The sequence below is a fragment of the Chionomys nivalis genome, chromosome 6 (assembly GCF_950005125.1).
Source record: "Chionomys nivalis chromosome 6, mChiNiv1.1, whole genome shotgun sequence".
NCBI lineage: Eukaryota > Metazoa > Chordata > Mammalia > Rodentia > Cricetidae > Chionomys > Chionomys nivalis.
The window spans coordinates 52,402,490-52,430,023 of NC_080091.1; positions in this window are offsets into that span (position 1 = coordinate 52,402,490).

Below are 27,534 nucleotides of genomic sequence, written 5' to 3' on the forward strand. Positions count from 1 at the left end.
TATAAATTTTAACAAAAGTGAGAAAAATTTAAAAGCTCATCAACAGAGAAATGAAGTAAAGGATGTTATAGTTCCTTGCAATGTAATATTATTCAATGTTTAAAAAATAGAACAAGCCAGTGAGGCATATAAAAACATAGATAAATTATAAAATAATTACATATAGTGAAAAATGACACAGGAAAGCTGTATCATGCACATTTTTTTTAAAAAAACTGTAAAAACATTCAAACTAATCTATAGATACAGACAAAATCAAATCATCAATTTAGAGGCAGTATATAGAACAAGGAAGTTTTGAGGTGATAGATACAATCATTTTCTGGATTACAGCGGTTGTCTCAGAGATACATATGTGTGTGGTGTATATATTAATATATTACATATTTATTTATACACTGTATTAATGAGTTTTCCTCTTAAGCCAAATGATCAGTTTATTCAAGTTAATATTTAACTCAAATGCTGAGAATGCTCAATGCAAATTAAAGGAATATACTTCAATAGACAGGTTTAAGAAAGAATTTTCTGAACAGAACTCCCATAGCATAGGAACTTGCTCTAATATTCAACAAGTAATGCTACATGGAATTTGAAAGTATCTCTGCACAGCAAAGGAAGCTATCAATAGAGAAAATACTTCACAGCATGGGGGTAAATTGTTACCAAACATCATCAAAAATAGTCATTAAGAAATATTCATTAAGTGTCAAAGACCTGCATGTATGTGTACAAATAAACACACACAAACACAGACACACAATCATGTGCTATATGGTTTGACAATAATATATTTTATATCAAATACACCACTATATAGCTGCTTTCAAAATATTTTTTAGTAGAATGTAAAGGAACTTGTGAAAATGTCACATCTGACATAAGAAAGCCCCCAAATCAAGTAAATTATATGAAGTCAGATGTTTACATGCCCCAGAGAATTTTCAGTCCTTCCTTGTACTTTCCCCAATTTCTAATCAGTAGCCCCATGGGAACTTCTCTATAACCCATTAACAGAGGAAGTGAACATCAAGCTATCTTTATGGATGGATTAGTACAATAAGCCACACCAGCTGGAAGTAAATTGCTGCTGCATTATAAGGACATCTAGAAGTCTTCAAAAAGCAATAATTAAGGAAAATTTCTTAATTGGGAAGACTTTCTGATGGTCTCAGGAATGGATTCAGTGAGTCACTAGCAGTAGCTAAAAATAAATAGGGATATTACAGACAAGATGTTGAGGATAGAGATACATGTGTGTTATATATGAGTTTACAAAAGGTGTCTCTTGTGAATTCAGTTAATTTTCTAGAGAAGATTTCCTGCTGAATACAATATTCTGATTCCTTTTCTAGCTATCCTATCACATTTCAGAAGATCGGGTACAATATGACTGTGGTGCGGCGTGCAACTCCGCCAGCAGAGAAGACAACCACAACAGGATTCTTCTTGGAACATACTTTATTGGAGTGCAGAAGACTGAAGATAAGATGGAGGCAAAAAGACCCTGAACCCGACCGCGCGGGGAATATATACAGTGCCTGGTCCGCCTATGATGTGTCATTGCTTGATTGGCTCTGCCCACACTGATGCGATCGCGTGAGCAAGACGTGTGAGCAATTGATAGGTGGAATTCAAACCACTCTTGGGCCAGTGGCGAGCATGCGCAGAAGTTGTTTACTAACTAGGGACAACTAGCAAATGGTGGCAACAGGCTTAGTGCCAGACCCTGAGAACATGACAGAGCGCCGTGGCGCGCTATACCGTGGTTGAGTATTGGAGATGGTACACAAGAAACTTGCAAGTAGAGAAAAAGAACATATATTAATAGTCAAACTACATGGATTTATTTCTATACTTTCATTCTAAAAATAAAAGAGGATAATGTTAAACTAGTTGACTGTGTGAGATTGTATGGAAGACTTCATGCTTCAGTATCTGTGTCAAGGGTAGTAACTCTGATTATAAGAGAGTTTCTAACATGCCCATTAGATCTTGCTTCTAATTTTCCTCTTACTGTGCTTCTTGAGAATAGATGCTCACAAATTTAGGACAATATGACATAATTAAAACCTGATTGTGAAAAAAGATATATTTGCCCTTGGAAAGAATGGGTCAGATAAAAGTTCAAGGCAACATCATCAAACTTATTTTTAATTTTAATGTCAGTTTGTAGCTCTATGAGCTCTATTTGAAAATAAGTAGGTAAACAGGAGATCTTATCTAGTTTCCCTTCCCAGAGGCATTTATGCATGTCTCTCTTAGGGTCTTCCTTGTGGCATAGCTTCTCAGGGTTTGTAAACTGTAGCCTGGTTATTCTATGCTTTGCGTGCAATATACACCTACGAGTGAGTACATTAAGTGTGTTTTGGGCTATATCACTCTGGATAGTTTTTTCTAGTTCCATTCTATTTGCCTGAAATTTTTGAGATGTTATTGATTTTTCCTGCTGGGTAATACTCTGTAGTGTAAATGTACTTCATTTTCTTTTCCCATTCTTCTGTGAAGGGGCATCCAGGTTGTTTCCAGGTTCTGGCTATTACTAATAATGTTGCTGTGAACATAGTTGAGGAAATGTCCTTGTGTTATGAAAGTGCCTTTTTGGGGTATATGCCCAAGAGTGATATTATTGGGTCTTTGATGGAGAAAGGTCATTTGTTAATTAAAAAAGAAACTGCTTGGCCCTCATAGGTTAGAACATAGGTGGGTGGAGTAAACAGAACAGAATGCTTGGAGGAAGAGGAAGTGAGCTCAGATGCAGGGCAGCTCCTCTCAGGCAGAAGCGATGAAGCAAGCCGCCAGGTCAGACATGCTGAATCTTTCCCCGTAAGACTGGTGCTACACAGATTATTAGAGATGGGTTGATCGGGATATGAGAATTAGCCAGTAAGGGCTAAAGCTAATGGGCCAAGCAGTGTTTAAAAGAATACAGTTTGTGTGTTGTTATTTTGGGGCATAAACTAGCCAGGCGGCTGGGAGCTGAGTGACAGGAATGCATCCCGCAGCTTCCTACTACAGGTCTTGAGATAGATTGATTCTCATTTTTCTGAGAAACCAACATACTAATATCCAGAGTGGCTGTACAAGTTTGCACTTCCAACAGAAGTGGAAAAATCCACATCTTCTCTAGCATAAGTATTTTTGATGTTAGGTCTCCTGAGTAAATTGGGAGCAAGGGGGAAAATGAGTAGAAAATGGGGGAAGGAGATAGTTCAGTTGGAGGAGGGACAGAGAGGTAGAGCAAGAAAGTAATATCTGAATAGAGGGAGTCATAATGTGTTGATGGAGGTTTCTGTTCCACCCAGTCACACAGCTAATCAGTCCCAAAGAAACACATAGAGGCTTTTATTAATTATAAACTTATTGGCCTGTTAGTTTAGACTTCTTATTAGCTCTTATATCTTACTTTATCCCATAATTCTTGTCTGTATTAGCCACATGTCTTGGTACCTTTTATCAGTGAGGCATTCTCATCTTCCTTCCTCTGCATCTGGATGATGACTTTAGACTGAACATTTCCTCTTCGGAGAATTCTCCTGTTCTGTTTGCTCTGCCTATACTTCTTGACAGGTTACTTGCCAATCAGCATTTTATTAAGCCATTACAAGTGACAAATCTTTACTGGGTACAAGACCATTGTCCCACAGGACTTCCCTCTCCCCCCCCTTTTTTTCAAAGCAAGAACTCTGAATCTTTGTCTAGCTTTTTTTTCTGATCATTATCCATAACAACTTGTAACCAACACTCTAAACAAAGACAAAAATCCATAACCAAGCTTTTGAAAATATGGATGTAGTTTTCTAAGCTACTTCCTGCTGATTGGGGACCTAAAGAATGTAGGATTATTGCCAAGTCCTGGCTGGAATATTCTGTGAGGCTTGATCATATCAGCCAACATTCTTGAGGCTGCTCTGGATGTAGAACTCAGAGAATATTCTAATAGAAGCCCTATGAAATGTTGCATCATCGGGGCCATCCACTCCTACTGGAGATGTTCCAGGAGGCCTTCCTTGATCAAAGGTAATTTTCTTAACCCAGAATTAACCCACAACCTCTCATTTCTTGTGAAAACAAAAGCAAAACCTCTTCTCCAAAGTAACACAACTTTTGTCTTAAATTTTGAAGTCAAGGCATTTCCAAAATACATAGGTTGGATTAATCTGACAGCATTTATAATCAAATGCCTTCTAGCAGCTGTTGTTCCTTTCTCAGCCACCAAACAACTCAAACACAACACAATAACATACACTATCCAGATTCTGTCTATATTTTCCATTTTTACATGGCTTTATTTTAAACTCTGTTTGAACTCTATAAATACATAGGTTGGATTAATCCAGCAGCATTTATAATCAATGCCTTCTAGCAGCTGTTGTTCTTTCCTTAGCCATCAAACAACTCAATGACAACACAATAACATGCAATATTCAGATTATGTTATTTTCCATCTATACATGGCTTTATTTTAAACTCTATTTCTTTTATTTTTATTTTTATTTTTTGGTTTTTTGAGACAGGATTTCTCTGTGTATCTTTGATTGTTCTGGAATTCACTCTGTAGGCCAGTCTGCTTTTGAACTCAAGAGATTCACCTGCCTCTGCCTCCCAAGTGCTGGGATTAAAGTGTGTGCTACCACACTCAACTACTCTTTCTTTTTTTTTTCTTTTAAAGGATTTTATCCTTTTTCTTTTCTCTACCAAACTACATATAGATTTAAATACACTGCAAACCATTTAGAGATTTGTTTCTTCTTTTTGCCTGAATCTATCTTTACTGTATATCTTTTTTTTTTTTTGATCACATGAGTCTTTAATTTAGTAAGCAATATGACTAGGATTAAAGCTGTGGCTTTGACGGCTAGATCCACCCCATTCCTTAGCTTTCTGGGGGTCCAGCTTTATGGTGGAGATACTGGTGGAAGCAATGTTTATTGCCACAACTCTATGGAGTTTCAAGTTTCCTGCCATCATGAAGCAGCATGCTGTTGGCTATTCATAAACATCATTTAAGTGCTTTGTAGCAAAGCCTCTTAAAAGGGCTGCAAGATTTTTTGCAGCTAAAGCTGAGTCAGGAAGCCTTTTTTAAATAAGACACACTTGCCTTTGGAAAACAGAGCCCACCCAAGACAATGTTGCTACCAAGAAGCCATGCTTAACTTTGTTCTTTTGTGTCTTGAATTACTTCAGAGTTCTTTTAGGCTTTATTTGAATATGGCTGTCCATCTTGGTGCCATGTGTTGACAGAGGTTTCTGTCCTGCCCAGTCCCACAGCCATTCAATCGCAAAGAAACACACAGAGGCCTATATTAATTATAAAATGGTTAGCCTATTAGCTCAGACTTTCTAATTAATTAACTCTTACATCTTACATTAACCAATAATTCTTGTTTGTGTTAGCCACATGGCTTGGTATCTTTTATCAGTGAGGCATTCTCATCTTCCTTCCTCTGTGTCTGGGTGATGCCTGCAAAGCAGAGCTTTCCTCTTCCTAGAATTTGATTCTGTTTGGCCCACCTATACTTCCTGCCTGTCTACTGGCCAATAATCATTTTATTAAACAAGTATAAGTGGCAAATATTTATAAAGAACAAGACCATTGTCCTACAGCAATAATGGGCAAAATGTGGTGCTAGGGAAACTCCCAGGAAACCACAAGGATGACCCTAGCTAAGAAACCGAGTAGTAATGGAGAGGATGCCTGAACTGGCCTTCCACTGTAATCAGATTGATGACCACCCTAATTGTCATCATACAATATTCATCCTTACCAGATGGAACAGATGCAAACAGCTAAGCACTGTGCCTACCTCCTGGAGTATAGTCGAAGAGAAAAAGGAGAGATTATTTGAGAAAATGTGCCAAGATCATGATGGGGAAACCCACAAATACAAATGACCTGAGCTAGTGCAAGCTCATTGACTCTAGATCCATAGCTGGGGAATGTGCACAGGACTAAACTAGGCCCTCTGAATGTTGGAGACAGTTCCGTGGCTTGGGTAGTCTGTAGGGGTACTATCAGTGGGACAAGGTTTTATCCCCAGTAAATGAACTGACTTTCTGAAGCCCATTCCCTATGGTGGGATACATTGTTCCACCTTGATAAAGGGAAGAGGACTTGGTTCTACCTCAACTTGATATGCCAAATTTTGATGCCTCCCCTTAAGATGCCTTACCTTTTTTGAGGAGTGGATGCAGGGATGGGTGGGGAGAATGTGGGGACTACAAGAAGAGGAGGGAAGGGGAACTGTAGTTTGCATGTAAAATGAAAAAATTTGTTACATAAAACTTTAAAAACAAGAAAATTAGAAGATACAATATTCTCATTGAGTACTAAAGTACCAAATACCCCATACTATTATTTCTTTAGAAATCTTGAAATCTTTCAAATTTTTGCATCAACTCAAAAATCAAGGCTACATGTTTTTTCCTTTTCACAGAACTGTGTTTAACCAATATGCTAACAATTGTGCTTGCTTTAAATTGAACTTGTTGTGATTTTAGTTTCATTGGAAAGCTTTTATATTATTTTAATATATTATATTTTATTGATGAGTTGATTTTCCTCTTGAAGACCCCCTTAAATGAATGCTTCTCTGAAATGCTGAGAGTGTTCCATACAAACAAAGGGGATATACTTCAATAGACAGGTTTCAGAAAAAAAAAAAAACTTTCTGTACAGAGCTCCAATAGCGCAGGAACTTGCTCTAAGATTCAAAAAATGGGACTACATGAAATCTGAAAGTTTTTACACAGCAAAGAAAGCTATTAATAGAGAAAACAGCCCACAGTGTGGGGACAAATTTTGATAGATATTGTCAGAAATTGCAGTAATATCCATAATTGACAACTCCAAAATATTAGATATCATAAAAACAAACCCTCTAAGCAAGAATTGGGCTGATGAGCAGTTATCATAAAAGAAAATAAAAGCAAATGCCAGTGAAAAATGTTTAAAGTATTCAACATTCCTTGCTATCAAGATAATGAAACTAAAAACTGCTTTGAGATACCACCCAGTAAGAGTGTTTATAATCAAGAAATCAAATGACGGCAAATAATAACAAGCATGTGGGGAAGAAGAATCCTTAGTCAGCCCTGGTAGGCATAAAAACTAGAACAGCCGTCATGAAAAGCAGTATGCTTGTTTCTCAATAAAGTAAAACTAGAATTACCATTAGATTCAATTATAGTACTTCTGGTAACTTCTCAAAGGACCCGTGTCCTACCATAAAGATACTTGGATATTCATGTTTACTGTTGCTCTATTCATGAGAGCAAGAAAATGGAACCAGCAAAGATGCTTACCAACAGTTGAAGGAATAATAAAACTTTAGCCCATATACACAATGGAGGGTTTTTTTTCAGTTGTAAAGAAAAAATAGTTATGAACCTTTATGGGAAGATGGATTAATCTGAAAAGTATAATGTTAAGTGATGTTATCTAAACCCAAGAAGACCAAAAAAAAATGTTCCTTCTCATATGTAGATCTTAGCATATAATTTACAAATTATGTATAAATAGATTTTTATTTGTAACACCTAAAAAACTAGAAAAGATTCAAGAGAGGTAAAAATATGTAATAGTTAAGGCCTGATGAAACAAATCAATTGTAGATATATCCTTGTTCTGCTAATGACATATTATATCTACCATACTACCCAGATATTGTTTACTAACCTCACCATCAGAAAATGGCTTTAACTTTTTGCTGTTAAGCATACAGCCACAAAAATAGCTTTTACAAAAACAGTCTGAGTTCAAAGGAAAATTTTTGTTGGAGAGAAAATTCACTTCATTTTGTTTTGTTAACTAGTTTTAGCCATTTTGTCTTTATACCACAGCCCTTAATACACAGTGAATTTTGTAGCACGTTTTATAGCACAATGCATTCAAATATACAAATAAAGAGAATATAATGGAGTACTACACAGCAGAAAAAATAATGACATGTTGAAATTTGCAGGCAAATGGATGGAACTAGAAAACATTATATTGAGTGAGTTAACCAGACCCAGAAAGACAAATATGATATGTAACTTACTCAAAAGTGGCTATTAGACATAAAGCAAAGAAAAATCAACCTACAATTAACAATCCCAGAGAATCTAGATAACAAAAATGACCCTAAAAGAGATATACATGGATCTAATCTACATGGGAAATAGAAAAAGACAGGATGTCCTGAATAAATTGGGAGCATGGGTCCATGGCAGAGAGTAGAAGGATAGGGTAGAGGACAGGAGGGAATCTGAGAAAATATATAGCTCAATAAAAACAATACAAAAATTATATATTATACATGAGTACTTATTTTGTGTAACATTGTGACAAGACTTGTCATTTTCAAAGCTCTTGCTTCAGGACTCTGCAGTCAAGTCAGAGGAGAGAGAGAGAGAGAGAGAGAGAGAGAGAGAGAGAGAGAGAGAGAGAGAGAGAGAGAGAGAGGGAGGGAGGAAGGGAGAGCCCTTAAAATGTGTTAAGGAAGTTTATGATATTGCCTTAGTCAACATGCATAATTATCTTGGGCCATATGTTGTTTGCACATTGTGTGTTGGTGTTGGACACTCTTGATGTAGAGAAAAGCAACTCCTGAGTTTTGAAGCACAATACCTATGGATTGTGAAGATTGTGTTACATTTTTCTCTTGAAATCCAAGGTATCTTCTTCTGATACCCATCCTAGACTGAACCATGAATTTCATTAACATTTAGCTGAAGAGATTCAGTGAAGAACTGGTATCAGCTAAGGTCTAGAAGGCAGAAGGAGTAGTACAAAAGCATTTCTCCCTTCCCTTCTCTTAGAATAAGGTCATGGATTGACATGAGAGTTGAAGGAAATACTGATCACATGTGTCTAAAGCAATCAGAAGATTGCTGTGTATTGCAATGATACTTCCTTATTTTCATTTTCTAGAAAAGAAATTTGCTTTCATGGTCATGATTTGCAATTTTCAGTATCCTTAGGAAAAACATATGATCTACTTAGAAGGAATTAACTGCAGTTTAGTGAAAGGGTAATTTACAATATGTGGGCAGAGATAAGAAAACCAATAGGGACCAAAAAGCATTCACGTACTAACGATAATAGAAAGTCACTGTTAAATCCTCAGACCAACAGGGAGGATACTACAAAAGCCCCACTAATTCCAAAAAAACTCACTCTAGTTAAGGGGAGACAGCCTGTTTATTAGCACACGGATTATTAGAGAGAATAGATAATGACTCTATCTATCTGTCTATCTATCTGTCTGTCTGTCTACCTATCTATTGATCTATCTACCAATCTATCTCTGTCTACTTACTCCTTGTCTTTCTCTTGCTTTTCCCTGCTGTTCCTCCAACTGGATATAAAACCTAGCACATGTAAACAACTAAGAAATCAAATATCACTACCATCTATAAAGTAAGGATTCCAGGACAGACAGCAAGTCTAGACAGCAAAAAAGAGATATTTAAATGCTTGGCCTGAGGGCCATACAAGCTGAGATGACTGAGGAAATCACTCGTTCGTTCAGTAAAGATTTTTTGGGGGATTCAAAAATAAAGTCCTGTGTTCAGATTCCCAACATGCATGTAAAAAATGTGTACCAGCAAATGAGAACCATAGGAGGATCCATATAAAAGGTTGGCTAATCTTTACAATCAATGAGCTTCAGATTTAGTAAGAAATATTTTCTTAATATTTGATAGAGGTAAGAAAGAGGCTTGTGGAGATAAGACATGATTGAGCAGTTAAAAGTACATTGTGATCTTGCATAGGACTCCAATTAAATTCCAAGTACCCATTTCCTAGTTGCCTATAATTCTAACTTCAGGGCATCTGCCATTCACTTTTGGCCTCTGTGGACTCCTATAATCATGAGCACATATCCTGAGAAAGATCACATACATTCAGATCATTTAAAAGATAGTTAAAATCATTTAAAATATAAGTGGAGAGTGACTCAGAGAGATTTCCAGGGTCAACCTATGATCTCACATACATGTGCACACAGACACATGCATGCACATCTGTGTGCATAAACAAACACACAAGGAAATCATTGTTCATATGCTTGTTTGATGAACATTGAAAACAAAATACTGGATGGAATGTCATAAATCAAATTAACAACTCAGAAAAAGATGCTTTGCCAAGCAAGAACATTAACAGGGCTTCTGTGATTCACAGAAAACTTCCAAGCAGCTGGCTCCAAGGGGACAACTTTGATTCCTACTTCCTCTTGATCCTGCAACACGTGTTATCTTTTAGCTTTCACCCAAAAAAGATGAATACTGGTGTAGATTCCTTTACGTCTGTGCAATGACATCTTTGAAAAGGCAACTGTAATTAATAGCTTCATTTCTAGCAAAAAAATGTTATATAGAAATCTCATAGAAGCAGAGAAAACCCTCTGAATATTGTCTCACTACTAACAACCACATGATATAGGCAGATGAGAAATAAAATTTTATTAAAACACCTCTTTGAATTATTCAATTTTTTTCTTGTAGTTAGTTTAGAGCTCGTGAGCTAAGTAAAACAACAAAAACAAACAAAATTCAAATAAATGAGAATTATACTTGCTGATAGAATTCTTTGACATTGATACCATGCTTTATACATCTACCATAAGTAGCAGAAATTAAAAAGGTAAGTTAGAGCTTTTAATGAATTTTATATAAAGAAAAATAAATATAAAAGTCTAAATGCATAACTATATAATTTAAGGTAACGAGAAGGTATTTATTGCTATCAGACACTGAGGTAAGAAGCAGGTCCACTTAATGCATCAGGGATTCAAGTCCTGCCATTTCCTTCATTTTCACTATGGACTATTTACAGCTCTTATATCCATTAGCTGGGCCCTTCTTGATAAGATCATCAGAAGGGAATTTCTAAAGATAAATAAGACTATATGTTTCACAAGAAAAGACAAATACAGGGTATTCTTAAACTCATTTACACTAAGCTGCTAACTTATTATTCTAGATAGAGCCCTGTATCTTTCTTCTTGAAATCAATATTCATCCTAATACTTCTGATTTTATGAAAGAAGAACAATGGGATCTGGAAATTCTAATCCATTTCTTTGTACTAACAAATTTCATGATAAAATTTTATTTCTTCTCATGACTGAAAAAAGAGTCATATGTATAAATACTACACTTGCTTTACCTATTTATCTGTGGTGGACATCAAAGCTGATTCAATTTCATGGCTATTAAGTTTGCTGCCATGAGAGCATAGATGTGCAGTTATTTCTGTGTCCTCTTATGCTGATACCATGTAGAATGATATAAATAAGTTGTTTAAGTGTTTTCAATTTTGCATCATATTACTTAAATTACAGATTTTCAAAGAAAATACTTAACATCACTTAAAAGCTTATTTCTAATCTGGGAAGCAGTTAATATGTTTTTAGTTGTATTTCAGGTAGTTATATCAACTTATTCAAAACTAAAAACTTTTTATTTCCCTGTTTTGGATGACAAATATAGGTTGAGAAAATATGTATGAGCGACAGGTTGACAAAGCATGGATTTATGTCTTTAATTTTTTATTAAAATGTCTTTCTCATTTTGCATTCCATACATGGCTCCTCCTCCTCTTCCACCACTCCCCCACATTTCCTACACCCAATCCCCTATTTAATCTTCAGAAATATTAAGGCCCCCCATAGGGAGTCAACAATGTCTAGCATATCAAGTTGAAGAGGGACTAAGCCCCTTCCCCTTGTATTAAGGTTGAGCAATGTGTTCCACCATAAGGAATGGGCTTCAAAAAGCCAATCCATGCACTAGGGATGACTCCTTGCCCCACAGTCAGTAGGAGCACAGACTGCCCAAGTCAAAGAACTGTCACCACATGCAGGGGTCTAATTTGGTCCTATGCAGGTCCCCCAGCTGTCAGTCCAGAGTCAGTGAGCTATCACTAGCTTAACTCAGCTATCTCTGTGGGTTTCCCTATCATGACAGTGACCCCTTTACTCAAATGATCTCTCCTCCCTCTCTTACTGGATTCTGAGAACTAGACCCAGTGCTTAGCTGTGGATCTTTGCATCTGCTTCCATCAGTTACTGGATGAAGGTTCTATGACAGTGGTCATCAATCTGATTACATGGGAAGGCCAGTTCAGGAACCCTCCCCACTATAGTAAGGAATCTTAGCTGGGGTCATCCATGTGGATTCCATGGAGTTTCCCTACTACCAAATTTCTCTCTAACCCCATAATGGTTCCCTCTAATAAAATACCTCTTTCCTTGCTCTCTTTCTCACTGTCCCTCTTCAATTCAACAATCCCATTCCCTCATTTTCTCCTTCCCTCTCCCCTTATCCTTCCCTACTCTTTCTCCTCCCAATTTACTCAGGAGATCTTATCTATTTTCCGTTTCTAGGGGCATCCATAAGAAATGGATTTATAATGACTATCCAACTTGATAGATCTATGAGAAGTTCGGCTATTTTGTTGAATATTATTTCTAGGGCTGTCAATGAGTAAGCATGTAAATCAATGAACAAAGTAAGATATTCTTTTCCCAATTTGAGTAGACATCAACTCACTATCTGATAGAACAGAACAAAATTATGGAAAATAGTTAATTTATTTTCCTGAAACATGGATCATTCAGCACCTTGGGCCTGACTTTCAGACCCTGGGCAGAAAATATATATCTTGAGAAAGATGCAAGTGACTACCAGATTAATTAATATTATTATTAAGGCTAATATTAATATTACAAATCCATTTAAACTGAAATATCCAAATCTCTATTTGTATCTCTCAACACAACATCAGGAAAACAAAACTATTTCTTGATCACATGATTTCAATAATAAGTTCCATCAGACATAAGATGTGACAAATACTGGACAGCCCTCAGTCATTTATTATGGGACAATAAACAATTGGCAAGAGTTGGAAAAGAAAAAGGTAAATAGAAAATGAGTTAATGAATAAACTTACAACTAGAAAAACCTATAGGAGAACAGTGGATAAAGTTAAAATCTAATCATGTGGGGGGCTGGAGAGATGGCTCAGAGGTTAAGAGCATTGCCTGCTCTTCCAAAGGTTCTGAGTTCAATTCCCAGCAACCACATGGTGGCTCACAACCATCTGTAATGGGGTCTGGTGCCTTCTTCTGGCCTGCAGGCATACACACAGACAGAATATTGTATACATAATAAATAAATAAATAAATAAATAAATATTAAAAAAAATCTAATCATGTGGGAAATAACTAAACATCCAAGCAATACAGTCAAGTAAAATTGAAATTATTAAAATTATAAACAAGGAAAATATGCAGTATCTCAAACAAGTAAAAATTTTTTTAAAAGGAATTACAGTAGCCACATGGTTCTCTCTCTCGCACTCAATAAACGCAGTGAAAGAAATATTTTTTCCTAGAGAAATTGACATTACTGAGGAAGACTGAAGATGAAATAGATAATTTGAATAAAGCAGTAACTGTATAAAAAAAGGAATTACCCAGAGAGGGGCAATTTTCTGAAAAGAGGTGTTTTAGCAAGAAATTCTAGCAAAGAATAGTTTTGGACTCTTTAAAGATTTACGAAGCATGGGAAAAATGGAAGCTGCCATACTTCTGGTATTCGATTAGCTTTGCAGTTCTCTATGTGCCCTCCCACACTCAGGCCTAAACTTTCAGAATGTGTAATTTATTGCCTCAAGCATTTGTTGAACCCAATCTCTTTTCTCTTTTACAAAATGTCATTGAAGAGATGAAATGAAGTGTTTTTTATGGAGAAGGTCAGCTCTCACTCAGGGCAGAATTTCCTCCATACTGGTGAGGACATAGAAAACTGGAACAGTTGTGCATGACTTCTTAGGAGAATCAGAGACCTCCAGGCGGTAATGGTGCATGCCTATAATCCCAGCACTTGGGAGACAAAAGCAGGCAGATTTTTGTGAGTTCAAGACCAGCCTTGTCTACAAGAACTAGTTCCAGGACAGGCCCCCAAAGCTACAGAGAAACCCTGTCTCAAAAAAAAAAAAAAAAAAAAGTAAAACAGACAAAATCAAAATCAAAACAAACAAACAAAAATATTAGAGACCATTAAGTAGAAGAGTTTGCAACCAATGGTATGGTACTTTGTAAAATTATTGAAATTTTATATTAGCCCGAGGCATAGGAAAGAGACTCAAGAATAATTGGCATTGAGTTTCCTGCCAACTCAGAAACTTACATAATTAAGATGGAATTAAATTGATTTAAAAATAATAAAATGGTGATATTTATTTCACAACTGAGCTGGTGCATCAAGATTTATACTCACCACATATAGATTTAAAATAAAATGCATTTCTGGTACATTAAAACCCAGAGAAAAAAATAAATCAAGTATAATTAATGCCACAAATATAAGGATGGTTAAATATTTAGAAATCTTCTCACAACACTGATCATATTAAAGACCAAACTAAAAGATAAAAATGATATGGGCTACTGATAATGTATTAGAAAAGTCCAATATGTGTGAATTTTAGAAATTTATTTACTTAAAATTCTCCAACAAGATTAAAAATAAGTGTATGCTCCTCTATTGCACACTTTCATGTTCTATCACTTTTTTCCCCTTTAAACCATCCTATTAGCTGTATACCTGAAAATTTGTACTGGAATGATAAATAAAGGGACCCAAAATCATTTGGATTGTCAGTTAATGAAATTCAACTGTAGGTTGTATGGTTTTGTTACCTTTGAAAATTAAACAGGAAAAAATAAACCATAAAAGATACAACCCTGGTCCTCCTCCCTCCATCCAGATTTAAGAAGGTGAGCATCCAAACAGGCTAGGCTCCCACAAAGCCAGTTCATGCAGTAGGATCAAAACCCAGTGCCATTGTCCTTGGCTTCTCATCAGCCCTCATTGTCCGCCATACAGGGCAGGGAACCCTGACTGCTCTTGGGACTGGAGAGGGAGGGGGAAAAGAGTGGGGGGAGAGAGGCGTGGGGGGAGGGCGAGAGGAGTGGGGGGAAGGGGAGGGAAATGGGAAGCGGGGAGGAGGCAGAAATATTTTCAAGAAAAAAAAAAAACAACCCTGGTAAACGATAGAACAAAAATACAACAGGCTTACTTTACTCAGAGCCCAGGGTTTTCTTTACCTAAAATAGAACTGTTTGTTTCTCTGGTTAAATTATTTATTCTTTGATCATTATCTCATATGTTGGTTAGTTTTAGTTTTCCTTGCATTAATATGACTGCACTTACACTATACTCAATGTTGTGCCAAAGATACAAACTTCATTAGTATGCCTTATATGAACAATTAATATTTTGAATAGATCTTGTGGTCAGGGGTGATATTAAAATTGTTTGATATCTTACATGCCAGAAGCCCAGTCAGAAATAGCCACAACAACCTGGTTTCTATGTTACAATAAACATCAGCATGAGCCTTGGCATAGTGATCAGCACAGTTTCCAAGTGCTCCTACCAATGAGGAAATAATACTGGAATCCCCAAAATCACCTGGTTTAACTCTCACTACTACCTTTGATAGAGCAGTTTGCACAGTGGTGAGTATCAAACAGCCTAGACTCTGGCTTAGAGCCTACTTTCTAGATACTGCAGTGTTCATACCCATAACATCTGAGTCACATGAGTCCAAAGGAGTGATTTCTGAGAATTATAGTTTCCATGATATATATCTGAAAGTTGAAAGAGGAGATGTGTGAACTTTAGAGAAGTCTTCACTCCAGGAAATTTTGGGGCACCATGTAACAATACATTTTCTGAAGATCTGTATAGATAACTACCTCAAAAAAGGAAGAAGGTTGAAACAAACCTCAAAATATGAAGACAGACTGTTTTCTAAGGACATTATATCTTGGTCACTGGTGATTTTTGTGCACTTAGAAGTCAGAGTTAACCCAAAGAAGCAGAATCAATGTTTATTGATACACCCTAAGGGAATTTTCACAATGCATATACTAATTCAATTTGGGGTGTTGGCTCAGAATTCTCCATGTGTCTGTTTCAATATCTTGCTAGAGGCCAGTACAGGCAGTTGAAAATGAAATCTTCAGCAGGCTAGAAGATTCCTATGTCCAACCAAGAATCCCACAGGGACAATCTGAAGTCCATATTGACTCTTATGATCCCACAGTAAGGAAAATATACTGTGTGACAGTTCAGACCCTTTTTCAAGATACTGCACATAGTAGGCAGGATAAATTGAAGATCAGATAATTAAAGTGAATAACTACAGAGCCAGATTTGCTTGATGCCAAGGAGATGAAACAACAGAGCAGCATTGACAGACTTTGCCACAAAGCAATTTCTGTCTTCTCCCTTTTGACTCTGGAGACAGTAACAAGGATCCTGCATCCTACCTTGATGAAACATCTCCAAGGAGAAAGGAAGGAAGGAAGGAAGAAAGGAAGGAAGGAAGGAGGGAGGGAGGGAGGGAGGGAGGGAGGGAGGGAAGGAAGGAAGGAAGGAAGGAAGGAAGGAAGGAAGGAAGGAAGAAAAAAGAAAGGAAAAGCAAGATTTAAAAAATAAGAAAAAGAAAGAAAAGAAAAATTTTGACACTTTGGGAAATATAACTCACCATGGCCACACTGATATAGCTCAACATTACCACGTGTGTACTACACCCTTACAGCAGATAAAATATATACATGTATTTTAATACAAATAGAATCATATCACAAAGAAAAAGAAAAAGTAATAATAATGGTCTTGCATGTGCATTTTAAAAAATTTACCACAAAAATATTTCAATATGTTCTTTTAAATACCTTCAAAATAATAATAACTACTGGAATAAAGAATGTTTCTGGTGGTCTTGTCTGATGTTTCTCAAATAGCGTTGAAATCAGACAGGTAGCCACATTTTAGGAGTCAGGGTAAGGTCTTCTCTAGCAAAACGGGGAGGATTAAAGTATGATTTTTCAAGATTCTTCCAACTTCATGATTGTCTTGTAAACTAAAAAGTCTTTAATTGTGTTTATTGCTATGGCTTCAACTAGCTTACTTGCAATAAAGAACTTTTCAGTCTCAGAAAATGCATCTATAACTTCTTGGCTACAACAATTATTTTCCATGAAATGCCACAGGAAAAAAAAAATAACTTTCAAAAAGGATAAATGCTTACAAAAATGGCTTGGAACAGATATGCACTTATGTTTTCTGCTTATGTATAGTGTACATAATCTGCCTTAAAAATACTTTTTCTCTTTGTAAAATTGTTCAAGATTAAACATTAATATTTAATAAAATCTGGGCTTACCAACCTTTTCTCAGTTTACCTAGACAGTTTATATATTACTAATCTAGCATTTGAAAGAAGGAAGACACCTTTATTTGATAGTTCTTCTCTACTTTCAGAGGCATCCTCCTCATCACTTTCTGAACCCCAATTAATTGTCAGCCTACATTCAAGGTTCCTCATTATATGAAAAAATGAAATATGGAATTGGAAATTAAGCTCAGTGATTAAAAACATGTATTTTTTTAAGTTCCAAACACTCGAATCATGTCTTACCACCACCTCTAGTTCCAGGGGTTTCTGACACCTTACTTGAACATACTCACATGTATGCACAATTTAAAGTAATAAAAACATTACAGAGTAAATAACACATTTCACAAATAAACAATTTCTGATGTTCTCTACAGTAATACAGTAGCAACAGAAAACTACAAATAGTCACTCTCCCTGAAGTATATCATTATTTAATATATTAATGGCAGTTACCCTAAAGCCCTCAAGTGTTGTGAGGAGCTGCGGGCCGCTTCCCTGCCACCCCAGCTCCCGGCCGCCTGGCTAGCTTATGCCCCGAAATAATTATACGGAAACTGTATTCTTTTAAACACTGCTTGGCCCATTAGTTCTAGCCTCTTATTGGCTAATTCTCACATCTTTGATTAACCCATTTCTAATAATCTGTGTAGCACCACGAGCTGGTGGCTTACCAGGGAGGATCTTAACCTGTGTCTGTGTCCGGTGGGAGAATCATGGCAACTGACTGACTTGGTTTCTTTCTCCCAACATTCTGTCTGTCTACTCCGCCTACCTAATTTTCTGTCCTATTAAAGGGCCAAGGCAGTTTCTTTATATAACCAATGAAATCAACACAAAACAGAAGACTCCCACATCATTTCCCCTTTGCTGTTTAAACAAAAAAGAAAGGCTTTAACTTTAACATAGTAAAATTACACATAAAAAAACAGTTATCAAGCAAGAATTATAGTTACAATATTTATATCTATTTAATCCTTTATCATAACTAAGGAAAACTATAACTATAACTAACCATTCTTCAACTCAATCAAAGACGTCAGAAAGATATAATACTACCTAAGCAAACAAGAAGTCCAAAGCTCTAGAAATGACAGAGACATCTTGCTGTCTGGACAGTCACCCAAAGTTCTTTTGTACCATTGGGGCATCCATTTTCAGCCTACAGGCCCATGGTATCCAGCAGACTTTTACATGAAGCAGGAAATTTCAAAGACAGTTCAGTCACTATCTGTTGTGTCCTGCAGAATGTCTCACGAATTCTTTTATGAAGCAGGAAAACAGAGGAAGGGAAGGCGGGGAGCACACCTGCAGTATTTATAAGTAAATAATATCCTCAGGGGACCCCGCCCTACAAGCAAGGTGATTGGCTGGGCTCCCCCTACACTCAAGACTTATCAGCATCATAACAAATATAAATTGTGATCATTCCTTTGTTGCACTATAGATTTTGCAGGTTTCCCAGTTCATCTAACCACTAGGAAATTAATTTAGTAAATTGCAATATGACTCAACACAGACAGTGTGAACCTAGAATCCATGTGATACATAACTGACTTTCCACACAAAAAGCAGGACTCATGAAATTATCATAAGTCACAGAATTGTATGTTTGATTTGAGGAACAAAGTATAATCTTCTCATAGTCTGATCATTAATTATCTACAGTTCTCCTTAGCTTTCTTCTCTTGGAGACCTCTTAGGATGTTCCTGCTTAAGGAAAACATAGACAATCTTAGACATCAATACAGATTTTTACTTACCATATCATCAGGCAATTATATGACAACGTAAGGTTTAGTTTGATGTTTATTCAAGGGGATGATTGTCCTAATTTCAGCAATATTCTCAGAATGGAAAAGTATTATCATCTTATAAATACAGCAAAGTGGCTTAAGACTCCATTGGTGTGTTTACGTTTTGACTAGAGTATGCTTTCAAATGCTAAATAGATATTGATGATGTTTACTAGTCTTCAATTTTTTGAACAATTTAAGACTTTTTGAGTTTTATACCCCCATGATCCTGATACATGCTCCTTTGCTCTAAATAAACTATCTTGAGCATACTTGAAACAAAAAGCCTGTAAGACTTTTTCAACATCAAATGGTTGTTACGAAACACTTGGATGGGCCAAGTATAAAAGAGCCAGAAACATAAGGATTAAATTTCCCTTGACATCCACTTAAGTTATAAAATTAAAAAACAGTGATTGGCAAAACAGTTTTGGAAATTTTGTAACATTTGAAAGGCATTCAAGATGTTTTTCAGAACTTGAAACAGACTAGGTTCTTCCATTCAAAATAAAAAAAAAATAAATATGTACACATGGGGAAGGAAAGTGTGTGTGCATGTAGTGGTGAATTCACTTGCTTCTGAATTTCTCAATTTTAAAGAGCAAGTTTTCATTTTTGTTTCCCTCCCCTTTTAGAACTCAGTGTTGTTCACCTGGTCTCATTGTTTAAATCGTATTTCAATTATTTTGTGTGAGAAGTTTTAAAATATGGAAAAGTAGTTGCTTCCCAAACAACTCTTAAATTGTGAAACCTAGAGGCTAATCTCCAAGTGTTCATTCCCTCAGCAAGTGAAATCGTCCAGCCATGAACATCCTTTGTGTGATGGAATTCCAGGAGACTATCCCATTGCTTATGGCATACCATAGATGATACCTACAGCTCTTTGAATTGCATTTTTAATGGGATATCCTAATCCACTCTTCAGGCAACATTTCTACGAAGTGCTCTAGGACATATTTTGAATGGCATCTGTGTTTTTCAGTCCTTCCAACACTATCAGCATTGGTTTCCATATCCAAAAGTGTCAAATTCTAAGAAAGGAATCTGTTCTTAATTTGAGTTAGTAGTCATGGGGAGGGACTTCTGTAGATTTACTCTACTAAAATGTTTTACATTAAAATCATGCTTACGTCTTTATACCTCTTCTAAAATGTAACTTCCCAAATGCGTGTTGTGTAAGCCCAATATCCCAAAATCAGAATAAAATACTCTGCAAACATTTACTAAATAATTGCTGAATAAAATTAAAAATTAAATAATACATTTGAATCACATCTTTTTTTTTTGCCCAAGAATAAAAAAAAAAAAACACTTCACACTCTAGCAATTTCAAAATTGAACATGCAGGCACGTCTTTTCCCCAAAATCAGATCTGTGTATATGAACACTTATCAAACTGTCTCCTTTTACCACCTCCAGTGAATTCTGACCCAAACTGAACACATCACTTCTTCTATGTTATATTGTCTGTAATTTACTGAAATCACTTCAACATTGCCAGTGGGACCCATGTGTTTGTGTTGGTTTTCATCCACACCCTAGGGCTAGCCAGTTGCCCTAGTCTGGAAGACACTCTAAGGATGGATTGCTGGCACTTATTTAAAAGTCTGTATTCCAGAACTGCCTGCCTTGAGTGATTCAACTATCTTTCTTTCTAAGTAGGAACAGAAGTAGTGTTAATTAGCACAACGAACATCAGGGAGGAGATTTTCTTGATGAAATGGATGATACGCAAGATGTGTTCATTGGCTAAAAACGCAATCTAGGAAGCTAAAGAGACTTAAAAAGTCTGCACTTCTATGAAGAGTGCTCTTGCCTAACATTCAGCAGCCCATTCTAAGTGTTCTAATCTGCATGACTAGCTAAATTCTGCCACTAGAATAAGATGACATTTACCTCAAGACAGGCCCTTATATGAGCTACTCCAGCAGTCCCTAAAAGAATCACTTGTTGGGGTATAAGGTCCTTCTGTCTATGTGTTGCTTTTAATGGTTAATGAATAAAGAACTTCTTTGAGACTATGGCAGGGAAGAACAAAACTTGGCAGGGAAAGTTCAGCTGTATCCTGGGAGAAAGAAGGGTGGAGTCGGAGAGATGCCATGGAGCCGCAGCCAGCGTCAGACGTTCCGAAATGCAGGAAGCCACTGTCACGTGGCAATATACAGAATAATAGAGATGGATTAGTTTAGGATATGAGTTTAGCCAGAAATAAGCTTAAGCTATTTACCAAACAGTATTGCAAATAATATAGTTTTCTGAATGGTTATTTCGTGGATGAGCAGCCGAGGTGAACAAACGACCCTTCCACCAACAATATGTTCTTCCCAAATAAGATGTATACTTTTTTATCTGTTGTTTTAGAGCTTGCTAGATAACAAATGCCTTTAGGTAAGACAGCATTTTCCTGAGAACACTCTCTCTTAACTTAGGAACAATATTAAATAATTCTGCATGTAATTCTACATCAGCAATTCTTTATGTCCCTTTAGATACCAAAACTATTAAACACAATAAACTAATTTGTCACCAATTGATAAGCATCAAAATTTTCCTTTCTCTAGATGAGGGCTCCTCTACTCAGCTCATTGTGCCATTCAATATGTGTATTATTGGTAAGGTTTCTTGGTTATTTTCCATCACAACTTGATTTTAAGCCCTATTATTTTGCTACCAAACATTTTTAGTTCATTGTGTTCCTTCTGAATGAACTCCCTTATTAAGGCATCTTATGTGGATTAAACTAACTGTGTCTTAACTGTTTTCTGTGGTATCAAATTGAAGTACATTTTACAAATGTCAAATAGAAAATTATTCAAAAGAGCATTTCAGTAATGGTGCCTTGATTCACAGTTTATCTTTCTCTGCTGTTGCCCAATATCTTCAAGAGAATGTCCTTATGTCCACACAAGGAAACAAAGACCTAAACTCCTGGATTTGCTATTAACAAAAACACAGAGACTTTAAAAAGAAACTTTTCTTTTCAAATTTTACTTGGGGGTGAAGTCAAATGACAGACTGATAAAAGACGAATTTTGCGAAGTCTGTAATGACCACATCATGAAGAGCCTTGTGCAGAACTGATGACTGTTGCATTTGAATGTTTTAAAAAATATTTACTCTATAAGGACAATATAAAATTGTGCAGAATTTCTACTCAAAACTCTGACAAGTATTACAATTCTCATTTAGTTCAGTTATTTCATTCTTTACTGAGAATAGAGAATATAAAAAAAACTTTTGAATTCTTACTAGTATCTATTCGATGGCTTCTATGTTATAAAAGTGTTTACTATTAGCCCCAAATGCTTTTTAGTGTTCTTACAAAATGAGTTCAAGCTTTGCTTATGACCAAGAGTGAAAAAATATTTCTTTCTCATTTCTCATGCTGGCTCTTAATAGTTTACTTGTCAGAAAAAGAACAAGTAAATGCCATTATCAGGTAAGTGGAAGCCTCAGAGAAACCAAACTGTGAGGATTTTCTCAAACTTGTTATAAGAGGGGGATAGGCTCAAAAGCTATAGAAAAACCCTGTCTCAAAAAACAACATCAACAAAAAATCTGCTTGGTTGTTTATATTGACTTGCTAGTTAACTTGAAACAAACCTAAATAGATCTGGAATAAACATCTCAGTTAAGAAAAAGCCTTCATACAGGTCAAGGAAGGTGTGCATCCAAAGCAGGGTATCCTGACTTCTATTAGGACTGGAGAAGGAGAGGGGAAGGGGAGTGGGGGGAGTGGGAGGGAAATAGGAGGAGAGGAGGAGGTGGAAATTTTTAATAAATAAATAAATAAAAATAAAACATTTTGTTTTAGGATTCAAAAAAAAAAAGAAAAGAAAAGAAAAGAAAAAGCCTTTATCAAACAGCCTTGGGCAACTCTGTAGTGCTTTATTGGTTAAATATTGATGTGGGAAGGGCACCACCTTGGAGGCTGTGTTACTGTGGATGTGTTCTCCAGGGTGGTATAAGAATGCATGCCGAGAATCTTGGCTGGGGTCATCGTTGTGGGTTCCTTGGAGGTTCTCTGCCACCAGGTTTTTCCTTAACCACAGGATGGCCCCCTCTATCAAGACTTCTCTTTCATTACTCTCTCCCTCCATCCAGCCCCCAACTCAACCATACAGATCCTTCATGTTCCTACCCCCACATCTCCCACAACTACTATCCTCACCCCAGTTTATTCAGGACATTTCATCTATTTCCTCTTCCTAGAGAGATCCATGTATCCTTCTTAGGATCCTCCTTGCCACCTGACTTCTCTGGAGCTGAGGATTGTAGCTTGGCTATCCTTTGCTTTACATCTAATATCCACTTATGAGTGAATAGATATTTTGTTTGTCATTCTGTGTCTGGGTTACCTCACCCAGGATGTTTTTTTTTTAGTTCTATGCATTTTCCTGAAAATTTGATGATATTATTTATTTTTTCTCTGCTGATTAATGATTCATTGTATAAATATACCACATTTTCTTTACCCATCCATTGATTCAGGGGCATCTAGGCTGTTTTAAGGTTATAGATATTATGAATAATGCTGCTAAAAACATAGTTGAACAAGTGTTCTTGTGGTATGGCTGAACATTCTTTAAGTAGATGCCCAAGAGTAGTATTGCTTGATCTTGAGGTAGATTGATTTCTAATTTCCTGAGAAACTGCCATATTGATTTCCAAGGTGGTTGTACAAGTTTGCATTTCCACCAGCAGTGGAGGGTAACTGAACTGGCCTTCCCCTTTAATCAGATTGATGACCAACCTAATTGTCATCATAGAGCCTTCGTACAGTACCTGATGGAAGCAGACACAAAGATTCATAGTCAAGCATTGGACCAAGTTCCAGGACTTCAACTGAAGAGAAGGTGAAGATATTATATGAGCCAGGTGGGAGTTGATACCATAACAAGAGAACCCACAGAGACAGCTGACCTGAGCTTGTGGAAGCTCATGAACTCTAGACAGATAGCTAAAGAGCCAGCATAGGACCAACCTAGGCCCTCTGCATCTTAGTGAAAGTTATGTAGTTTGATCTTTTGTAGGGGCCCTAGTAGTGAAATCAGAACCTATCCCTGATGTATGACCTGGCACTTTGTAACCTATTCCCCGTGGTGGGATGACTTGTTCAGCCTTGATGCAGGAAGGAGGACCATAGTCCTACCTCAACTTGATATATCATGCTTTGTTGATTTCCAAGGGAGACCTTACCTATCTGAATGAAGAAGGTGAAGGAGAGAATGGGGTAGGGTGGAATGGAGCTGGGGACAGAGAACAGTATGAGTGGAGAGAGGGAAACTCTGGTTGGTATGTAAAATATAATAAAGGGAAAATACAAAAATAAATAAATAAAAGCTTGCTTGAAATCTTAGGGAAAAAAAAGAATGTAGGCTAAGTAACCTGTGTGGAACAAGTCAGTGAGCAACATTCCTCCATATCTTCTACATCAGTTCCTGTCTTCAGGTTTCTGCCTTTAATTCTTGTCCTTATTTCCTTCAAAGGTGGAATGTGGCCTGGGAATTATTTAGCTGAAATTAACCCTTTCTGCACCAACTTGCTTTTGGTCACAGTGTTTCATCACAGTAATAGAAACTTCGACAAAAAAGAAAGGAATAATAACAGAAAGATATGAAAGAAATGTGAGGAAATGGGACAGTTTTTATTAAACTTTTTGTGTTCTGATGCCTTTATGCTAACTTTGAACTTCTCTTTTAAATCTTTACCAGCAATTCTAATGTATCTGGTATTGCTGGTGTACCAGACTAGATTATTGCTGCTGAATTTTCAGTTGCAACATTCCATAGGTTTATACATCAAGAGTGTTATGAATCCTGTGCTGTGGAATAATGCTCTTGTATACTGTAAGGATTCATCGCTCATATTAGTTTAATAAAACACTATTGATCAGTAGCCAGGCAGAAAGTATAAGCAGAGCAACAAGACTAAGAAAATTCTTTTTTTTATTTATTTTTATTCTTTTTTAATTAAAATTTCCACCTGCTCCCGTTTCCCATTTCCCTCCCCCTCCTCCCACATATTGCCCCCTCCCCCCACTCCCCTCTCCCTATCCCCACTCTTCTCCTCCCCCCACTCCATTCCCCCTCCCTCTCCATATTGAAGAGCAGTCCAAATTCCCTGCCCTGCGGGAAGACCAAGGTCCTCCCACTTCTATCTAGGTCCAGGGAAGGTGAGCATCCAAACAGGCTAAGCTCCCACAAAGCCAGTTCATGTATAAGGATCGAAACCTAGTGCCATTGTCCTTGGCTTCTCATCAGCCTTCATTGTCCACCATGTTCAGAGAGTCCAGTTTCAACCCATGCTTATTCAGTCCCAGTCCAGCTGGCCTTGCTGGGCTCCCAATAGATCAGTTCCACTGTCACAGTGGGTGGGTGCACCCCTCGTGGTCCTGACTTCCTTGCTCATGTCCTCCTTCCTTCTGCTCCTCATTTGGACCTTAAGAGCTCAGACCGTTGCTCCAAATTGGGTCTCTGTCTCTATCTCGATCCATCGCCAGATGAAGGTTCTAAGGTGATATGCAAGATATTCATTAGTATAGGATAGGGTCATTTCAGGTTCCCTCTCCTCAGTTGCCCAAGGTACCAGCTGGGGACATCTCCCTGGACACCTGCAAGCCCCTCTAGAGTCAAGTCTCTTGCCAACCCTAAGATGGCTCCCTTAGGATATATACTTCGCTGCTCCCGTAGACTAAGAGAATTCTTGAGAGAAGAAAGATTCAGTCACCAGCCAGACACAGAGGACGCAAGATGAGAATGCCTTCCTGAAAAAATTTACCAAGCCACATGACAAAACATAGATAAGAATTATGAGTTAATTTAAGTTGTAAGAGCTAGTTAATGATAAACCTGAGATAATAGGCCAAACAGTTTAAAATTAATTTAAGCCTCTGTGTGTTTCTTTGAGACTGAATGGCTGCAAGACTGACCAGAAAAGAAGTTCTCTCTATAAATGGTGCCTAAATATTTGGCAAGAATTTCCATATAAAGTCTGAGAAAGCTTTTTTAAAAAAAGGTTAAAGACAAACAAGAACAGAGTCAAACGCAACTTCTTGGTATTCATCTTTACTCCAATGGCTCTGTTTGCTAGAGGAAAACAGAGGCACAGATTCTTTAAGAAGGGCTTCATGACTCAGTATTAGTAGTCAAAAATGCATGGCAGTTCCTTTAAGAGGTTGTACCATGAAATACTTAAATGGTGTTTATGAGCTGCTAGTGGCACACTTCTAGTTGGTGGCATGAATGTAGAAACTTCGCAGAGATGTGGCAGTAAACATGTCTCCCAGTAACACTTCAGTCAAGCTAGACTCTCAGGAAGCTAAGGAATGGCTGGAGTCTGCTGCCAAAACTGCTGCTTTAATCCTAGCCACACCACATAGGAGATTAAAGACTCATGAGGTCAGAAGAACATAGAGATGTACAGTAAAGACAGATTTAGATGGGAAGAAACCTCTAAACTGCTACAATGTGCTTTAAAATATACATAGGCTTGGGAAAGAAAAGAAAAAATGATTGAAAATGTCCTTTATTAAAAGAAATAGAGTAGCTCTTGTAGACCAGGCTGGTCTCGACTACAAGAGTTAGTTCCAGGACAGGCTCCAAAACCACAGAGAAACCCTATCTCAAAAAAAAAAAAAAAAAAGAAAAAGAAAAAGAAATAGAGTAGTCAGATGTGATGGCACATGCCTTTAATTCCAGCACTTGGAAGTCAGAGGCAACTGGATTACTGTGAGTTCAAGGCAAGCCTAGTCTGGAAGATGAGTTCCAGAACAGTCAAAGATACACAGAAGAACCCTGTCTCAAAAAATAAAAAATTAAAAATTAAAAATAAGAGAAATAGAGTAGAAAAAAGTCATGCAATGTTATAAATACAAAGAGAATCTGGATACTGAATGTCATTGTGTTGTCTTTGAATTGTTTGACTACTAAGGAAAGGGCAACAGCTGCTGAAAGACATTTAATTGTAAATGCTATTAAATTAATCCAACCTACACATTTTGGAAATGCCTTGACTTCAAGATTTAAGTCAAAAGGTATATTAATTTGGAGAAGATGTTTTGCTTTTATTTCCACAGGAAATGAGAGACTGTGGATTCATTATGGGTTATGAAAAATGAGGTTTAATCAAGGAACACCCCTTGAAAAATCTCCAATTGGAACAGTTGATCCAAGGTTTTATACCACATCTGTTGCAGTTTCCTCTGAGTTCTACATAGAGAACGGCCTCAAGACTGCTGAGTGAGATGGTCCAACATCACAGAATACTCCAGTCAGGATTTGACCATAATCTCAAATTTTCTTTGGTCCCTTTAAGATTATCAGATCCTCCAATAAGCATGAAGTATGCCCATATTCCCCCAAAAATGGATTATTGAAGTTTGTCTTTGTTTAGAGTGTTGGTTACAAGTTGTTAATGGAAAATGGTCAGGGAAAAAAGGTAAACAAAGAAAATTAGATTCAGGGTTCTTGTTTTGAAAAGAAAAAAAGT